The sequence below is a fragment of the Orycteropus afer genome, unplaced genomic scaffold, assembly GCF_000298275.1.
Source record: "Orycteropus afer afer isolate SDZICR_OR568_19922 unplaced genomic scaffold, OryAfe1.0 scaffold00895, whole genome shotgun sequence".
Classification (NCBI taxonomy): Eukaryota; Metazoa; Chordata; class Mammalia; order Tubulidentata; family Orycteropodidae; genus Orycteropus; species Orycteropus afer.
Window position 1 is genome coordinate 482,185 of NW_006922482.1, and position 7,924 is coordinate 490,108.

At 33.9% G+C, this 7,924-nt stretch overlaps 1 pseudogene; it reads left to right on the plus strand.

Moving 5' to 3' along the window:
• Positions 1 to 1,144: 1,144 nt before the first annotated feature.
• Positions 1,145 to 3,925, plus strand: LOC103212251 (annotated as a pseudogene).
• The last annotated feature ends 3,999 nt before the right edge of the window (positions 3,926 to 7,924 follow it).

The window sequence follows — 7,924 nt, forward strand, 5'->3', positions numbered from 1 at the left end:
ATGGGGAGTTCTGGTAGCATAGTGCCTAAGATACTTGACCACTAACCAGAAGACTGGTGGTTCAAACCCACCAGCCACTCCTCGGAAGCTGGTAGGGAAATCTACTTCCATAATGATAACTCCTTGGAAACGCAAGGAGGGATTGCTATGAGTCAGGTCCAACTTGAAGGTACATAACAACAACAACATGGACAAAGTATGGAATGGTGAAGGTAGCATTAAAAGATGATAGAAGGAACACACAGGGTCCCTGTACCAAAAATAATTGGTTTACCTTCTACAATTTCAGGAGATTAAATATGATCAAGAACCAATAGTATTGAAGGAAGAAGTCTAATTTACACTGAAGTAATTGGTGAAAAACTAGCCTCCAGGAATTGACAGAATACCCATTGATATGTTCGAACAAATGGAAGCTGCAATGGAAGTGTTTATTTCTTTATACTGAGAAATTTGCAAGAGAACTACATGGACAACCAACCAGAAGAGATCCATATTTATGACCATTCCAAAGAAAAAGTGAACCAACAGAATACTGAAATTATCAAACAATATCACTAGCATCACTTGCCAGTAAAATTTTGGTTAAGATAATTAAAATATATTTGATGCAGTATATTGACAATGAACTTCCAGAAACTCAAGCTTGGTTCAAATGAGGACATGGGATGAGAGATACCATTGCTGTTGTCAGATGGATCTTGGTTGAAAGCAAAGAATACCAGAAATATGTTCACCTGTGTTCTATTGACTATGCAAAAACATTTGACTATGTGAATAATAAAACTTATAAGTAACATGGTGAAGAATGAGAATTCCAGAACACTCAATTGTGCTCATAAGAAATCTGTGTATTTTACAAAAGGCAATAGTTCACATACAACAAGAGGATACTGCATATTTCAAAATAAGGAAAGGTGGATTTCTTTCAACATATTTATTCACTATTCTGAGAAAATTATCTGAGAAACTGAAGTACATGAAGAATAATGATGCATCAGCATTGCAGTTGTTAACAACATTCCTTGCTGGAAGTAAAGAGGGCTTGAAACATTTATTGATGAAGATCAAAGACTACAGACTCTGGTAAGGATTACACTTCAACCTTAAAAAAAAAAAAAAAAAAATTCCTTGAAACATCATAATGAACAGAGTAAGGACTGAAGTTGTCAAAGATTACATGTTACTTAGATTCACAGTCAACATCCATGAAAGTAACAGAGAAGTCAGTCGATATATTGCATTGGACAAATCTGCTACAAAAGATCTCATTGAAGTGTTAAAAAGCCAAGATGTTTCTTTGTGAATTAACATGTGCCTTACTAAAGCTACAGTGTCTTCAATTGCTCATATGTATGTTAAAGGTGGAAAAGGAATAAGGAAGACCAGAGAAGAATTGATATATTTGAATTATGTTGGTTGAGGATATAAAATACACTGTGGATAGCTAGTAGAACAAATACATTTTGGAAGAAGTACATCTTGGAAATGTAGAGTATCATTAAAAAAGAGGAAGATTCTCAAGGAGATGGATTGATCCAATGATTGCAACAATGGACTCAAACATATCAAAGATTGTGAGATTTGGCACAAGATCAGCAGAGTTTCATTCTGTTGAAGATAGCGTCTCTGAGTTGGAATCAACTCAACCTTTCCTAGCAATAACAAAAAGTCACTTCTTTCCCTTGACTTAAACCAGTGTACATTGTCTAAGAAAACATAATTTTAGTTTCTTTTCACTAGTCCATTCTGTCCAAAGAATTTAGTTTACAATTATTTAACAACAATTTAGCATTTTAGTATTCATTTGAGTAGTACAGAGACAATGAATTGAAATCAGCCCTTTCACATACAGGACTTCTTAATTTTAGCATTTATGAATTGTCCATTAGGAAAAGCTGCTCTTCCAAGCCTATAAGTCCCTGAATTTCTGGATTATTCCTAATCACTTTCATTAGGTTTATAGCTATTCAAATGTTTTTTTCTGAGGTCAATTCTTTTTTGTGGTGATTTTTCAACTTTATCCAACACATATAATTAATGTTACATTTTCAAAATACTCTTGTAGAGATGTAAGTTCAATAAATGTGTTTTCTGTTGACGATTATTGTAGGTGAGAATTTAACTATTTTTCAACTGCATAATATGGATTATCATTCTTTCACCTTACCATAGCTGTTTGCTTTCCAAATGAAGTCAGACCTTAAGCCAATGTCACATGTTAATTAAGTTCTCTTTTATGTAATATCTAATTATTCAGTGGAATTATAAGTTAATTTATGTTGTATTATTAACACACCTATATTTCAGTTGCTCAAAACAAATACAGTTTGTTCATACTCCTGCCCCTCACAGGTCTTCATGTGGCTTCTGTTTATCATAGTCATTTTTGAATTTAGGCTGAAAATGTACCCGCTCCTTCAAATATAGCTTTTTGATGAGAAGAGGAAAGAATACTCTAGAACTTTTCAAAACAGCAATAAAATTATCTGGTCAGGAAGTGACTTAGGTCATTTCTGCTTGCAACACTGGTCAGAAAAGAAAAGCTTCATGTGTGATTCTAACTAGAAGGAGAACAACCAGAAATTTTTGGTTACTAACATAAATGTTTATCATAGCCAGAATTATAACAGAACTCAAGAAAGAGATGGAAACTGTGAGACAAGAGTCTATGTTCTCAATTATAATAAAGAGTGATTAGGAAGAGAGCCATAAGAGAAGAGGTGGGATGAGCTTCAAAAGCTTAAAGGCTTTTTAAGTAAGACTTGTGAAGTAAAGGTTTGGAAAGTTCACTGGGTAAGAAAGACATTGGTTAATGCTTTCCCTTGGCAACACACTCTTGACATGGTGATTGCTATAAATATGAATTAATAAGTACTGTCTACCAAAGAGGGTTTTGAAACAAGTAATGTCTTTAAGGTATTTCTAGGACCTGGGGGGGAGGAAGAAAAAGGAAAAATGTTTGCAGTAACGAGCTCAGAATGTTATGATAGTATCTGCAATTGATAAGAAATTTTAAGAGACATACTGGAGTGAGTTGAAATTGAGAAATTAAGTAGAATAATATAAGCTGAGGAAAGCATGGAAATGCACTATATATATATATATATTTTAAGTCTAAAGATGACAAATATGAGTGCAATTAAGAGAATATTTGTTAAATTGTTTTAATTAATATTCTAATTTATAGCTTTGAGTAAAATTTAGACATACAAAATATAACATAAAAATTGTTATTTTTAGAACTTGGCTGTATGGGGTAGATAGCATTGGTCAGTTTATGCTGTGTTGCCTTGTGGTGACATTTGTGATGGTTGCTCTAAGAAATCTACTGGCAAACAGACTTCCACGGCTTCTATGCAAGTGGTAAAGATTTCTGGCCGCTGGGCCCTGTGGGTCTAGGGGACAGGAGCCTGGCTCCGGACCATGGCTGCCATTGTGCCTGCAGCCCGAGAGGTGAGCACAGTTCCAGTGCACGCAGTGCCACAACTTGTTTGCGTACTTTCTGCACCTCGGTTGGGACCTGTCATGGTCTCTTGGGGCTATGGTGTTCTCCAGAGTCACAAATAACGACTTTTTTGGAAGAACCCTTATTGCTTGGCATTGAAGGTTCACTCAAAGGCAGAATTTACAACTTTTATTTTGTAGTTCCTGGGGGATTTACATTGGTTTCCATCTGTAGTCTACTGATGTTATTTTGGCTGACTTGTGAGGTCATTTTTGCCTTTCCAGTGACAAAATGGTATGTTCTCTCTTAAAAACCAAAGCCACAGTAAAGGCATCTGAAATGGAAATTCACAATGTACCCCTATCAGAAAAGAATGCAGAGCTGAAGGAAAAGACAATGTTAAGGCATATTTACTTAAATTCACTGATGAAGATTCTCAAGAAGGTGATTCCTAACCAATCCAATCCAGAAAACTGATCCAGATTAAAGGCTTAAGTATCAGTTACGGATGTTAGTGTCATCTTCTACAGTATATGGTGCTTGATCATTTCTTAACCATGGTTCACCTCAAGAATGAGCATGAGAAATAGGGTTTTTTGTTTACCTGTAGGATGAATTTCCAAATGATTTATGAAGCTATTTATAGAAGATGAGAAATTAAGGAGGGTTAAGTCATTTAAGCTTCTTATCAATTTTGCAGTATTTATTTCTAAAAACTTTTTTTACTACAAATTTAGGTATTAGGAAGCAATGGTCCATGTGTGCTGTGATCTAAAGATGCATGATTGGTCTGAAAATATAATTGGCTTTAATGTTAACTATTATTATTATCTATTTTTTTTATATAGAGCAATCGTTTTATGACTATTGATAAACCATTTTTTAAAACAAAAATACCGGTACACACAACTTCTATAGATAATCTTTAGTAACTTGACTTGGTATTAATTAATTTATATTTTTAGTAGTAAAGAACTGAATGTAATGGCATAATAATGAAAGAAATAATAAAACATTAAACATTCTCTGAAATGCCAAAAACAGTAACAGCTAGTTTCATTATTTATACTGGATAATTCAGTTGCATTAATTATGTTCACAATGTTGTGCAACATCACTATTTCCACAACTTCTCTCCAAACAGAACTCTAAACACAGAAGCTCAGAACCTCTTACACAATAACTTTCAATGTGTCTTTGTACTCAGCCCCTGGTAACAACTAATGAACTTTTGTCATTAAGCATTATCTAGTTTAGATGTTTTATGTAAGCAGGATCACATAATATTTGTTCTTTTATGTATGATTTATTTTACTTCATGTAATGATTTCAAGGTTCATTTATGTTATGGTATCCATCAGAACGCCATTTCTCTTAACGGACAACTAATATTCCATTGAATGCATTTACTACATTTTGTTTATTCATTCACTAGTTGGGAGCTCTGGTAGCATAGTGGCTAAGACACTTGCCTGCTAACCAGACGGCTGGTGGTTCAAACCCACCAGCCACTCCTCGGAAGGAAGGCTGGGCAATCCTACTTCCGTAGTGATACTGCCTCAGAAACCCAAGGAGGGGTCGCTATGAGTCGGGGCCGACTTGACGGCACATAACAACAAACAACAACAAGTTGATGAACACTTGGGTTGTTTGCACCCACTGGATGTGGTGAATAATGCTAAATAAACATTGATATACACATATTTATTTCATGATTTCAATCTTTTGGGTACATAGCTAGGCTTGAAAGTGCTAGATTGTATGCTAACTTTGTGTTTAATTTTTTGGGAAACTGCTGAACTGTTTTCTAATAGCTACATCATTTGCATTTTCTCCAACATTGCAAATGGTTGCAATTTATACACATATTTGTTAATACTTGTTATTTTCCTTTTTACTTATTTATTTTTTTGTAACAGCCATCTGACTAGTGCGAAATGCTATCATTATATTTTTTTATTTGCATTTCTCTAATGACAGAAGGTGTTGAACATCTTTTCATTAGCTTATTTGCCACTTGTACACTTTCTTTAGAAAAATGTCTACTCAGGTCTTTGCTCATATTTTAATTTGGTTGCTTATCTTTTTGTTGTTTAGTTTTAAGAATTGTTTATATATTCTGGATAGGAAAATAGTATAAGACAATGATTTTCAAATATTTTCACCCATTTCTATTTGTATATGGTTTTTAGATATTTCATGCTAGTCATAAAGTTTCAGAGACATAAAGTTAGAAAATAAAAAAGGAAGGACATGTTTGGATTTTCAAGTTGAAAGAATTAAAGAAAATATTCAAGTTTCGAGTTGTTATATTCAAAGATTCTAATGTCAAAATATCGAACAATAAAGGAAACATTAAAAAAAGATGGAAGAAATACACAGTCACTGTGACAAATACATTTTGTTAATGTTCATCCATTGCAGGAGGTAGCATACTTTCAGGGACCAATAACATTAAAGGAAGAATTTCAAACTTCTGAAAACACTGGTGAAAAACAACATTCCAGAAATTGATGGAATACAAATTTAGATGTTTCACCAAATGGATGCAACATTGGAAGCATTCAATCATCTATCCCAATAAATTTCAACACTCTATCTGGCCAGCTGGAAGAGATTCATATTTGTGCCAATTCCAAAGAAAAGGGATATAACAGAATGCATAAATTATTAAACAATATTATTAATATTACACACAATTAAAATTTTCCTAAAGATAACTCAGAAGTGGTGGCAGCAATATTTTGGCAAAGAACTGCCAGAAATTTAAGGGAGATTCAAAAGAGGACATGGGATAAAGGATATCATTGCTGGTGTCAGAGAATGTTGGCTACAAGCAAAGAATAGCAGAAAGACATTTGTGTTTTACTGGATGTGTAAAAGGCATTCCAATGAGTGTATCATAACAAATTATTGATAACATGGCAAAACGTGGTAATCCCAGAAACATGGCTGTGCTGCTAAGGAAGCTGTACATACACTACGATGCAGTCCTTTGAACAGAATAAGGAGATACTATTTAAAATCAGGTAGCATAGTGACTAAGGCACTTGACTGCTAACCAGTAAGCCAGCTGTTCAAACCCACCAGCCACTCCTCGGAAGGAAGGTTGGGCAATCTACTTCCTTAGTGATACTACCTCAGCAGCAACAACATTTAAAATCAGGATATGTGTGTGTCAGGGTTATATTCTTTCACTGTACTTACTTAATATATATGCTGAGCAAATCATTTGAGAAGCTGGACTGTATGGAAAAAATGTTGCATCAGAATCAGAGGAAGAAGATTCATTAACTCTGTTTCTTTATAATGGATGCAAGTTGCTTGTTGTTGTAGTTGTTGTTATGTGCCGTCGAGTGGGACCCGACTCATAGCGACCCCCCCTTGGGTTTCTGAGGCAGTATCACTACAGAAGTAGATTGCCCCATCTTCCTTCTGAGGAGTGTCTGGTGGGTTTGAACACCTGGCCTTCTGGTTAGCAGTCAAGTGCCTTAGGTACTATGCTACCAGAGCTCTTAGAGAGTGATTTCTCAACCAAGAAATGTATTTTAATTTGGCAAGATATGTTAATCAAATCTAAAAATATTTCTTAATTTTAAATAATTTGGGAACATCCTATTTTAGAAATCTGTCTCTTATTTATTTGGGTAATAAAAATACGTACTCAAAAATTCAATCATATATTTATAGCTAAAAACATTGCAGGCATATAAGCAAACTAAGAACACCACCTGTAGCTGATATCCTTTGTAAGGATTTCTAGTTACCATTCCTATTATAATTAACAAGAATGATAGTAATATTACCCATCCTTAAATATACTCCCAAATATCTCTTCCCTTAGATATGAATTTAGTCACTTCTGTCTTTATCAATAAAAGGGAAGAATTATTGGGTGATTATTAGATAGCAACGTTTTTGTAAGAGGGGCTGATACTGTATTATGTGATGTTTATAACATTTATGGTATAGATTTAGTATCTTTAAAATTTGAAAAATGAAGTTCATACCATTTAAAGTATTGATATTTACATAGCTAGTAATAGTTATAGCTTAAAATTTACACTATAGTTTTAGTCATATCTCAAAACTCCCTGCTCTCTACCACCACTTGCAAACCCTGATGAACATTTGCACAATATTAGGCAAATCAATTTGGTCAATGCTCTTTAATGAGGGAGGAAGTGTAGCAGGGTGGGGTGATAGAACTTTCTGACAATCTAGCTATTAACATATAATTAGAAAATCTATTTAACACTTTTTAGCTAAATTACATTGATGAAATTGAGGCATAACCTATTTCATCTATAGAAATGCTTTTATGATATGTATGTTTTTTTTCCCCTCCAGGATAGAATACTTTTGAACACTGTCTAATTTTAAGCTAACTCTTTTTCTAATCATTGGATGAATTTCAATGAAAAGTTTAAGCAATTACGAGTAATTAGCACTAAAACTATCTTATTTAATTTTAGC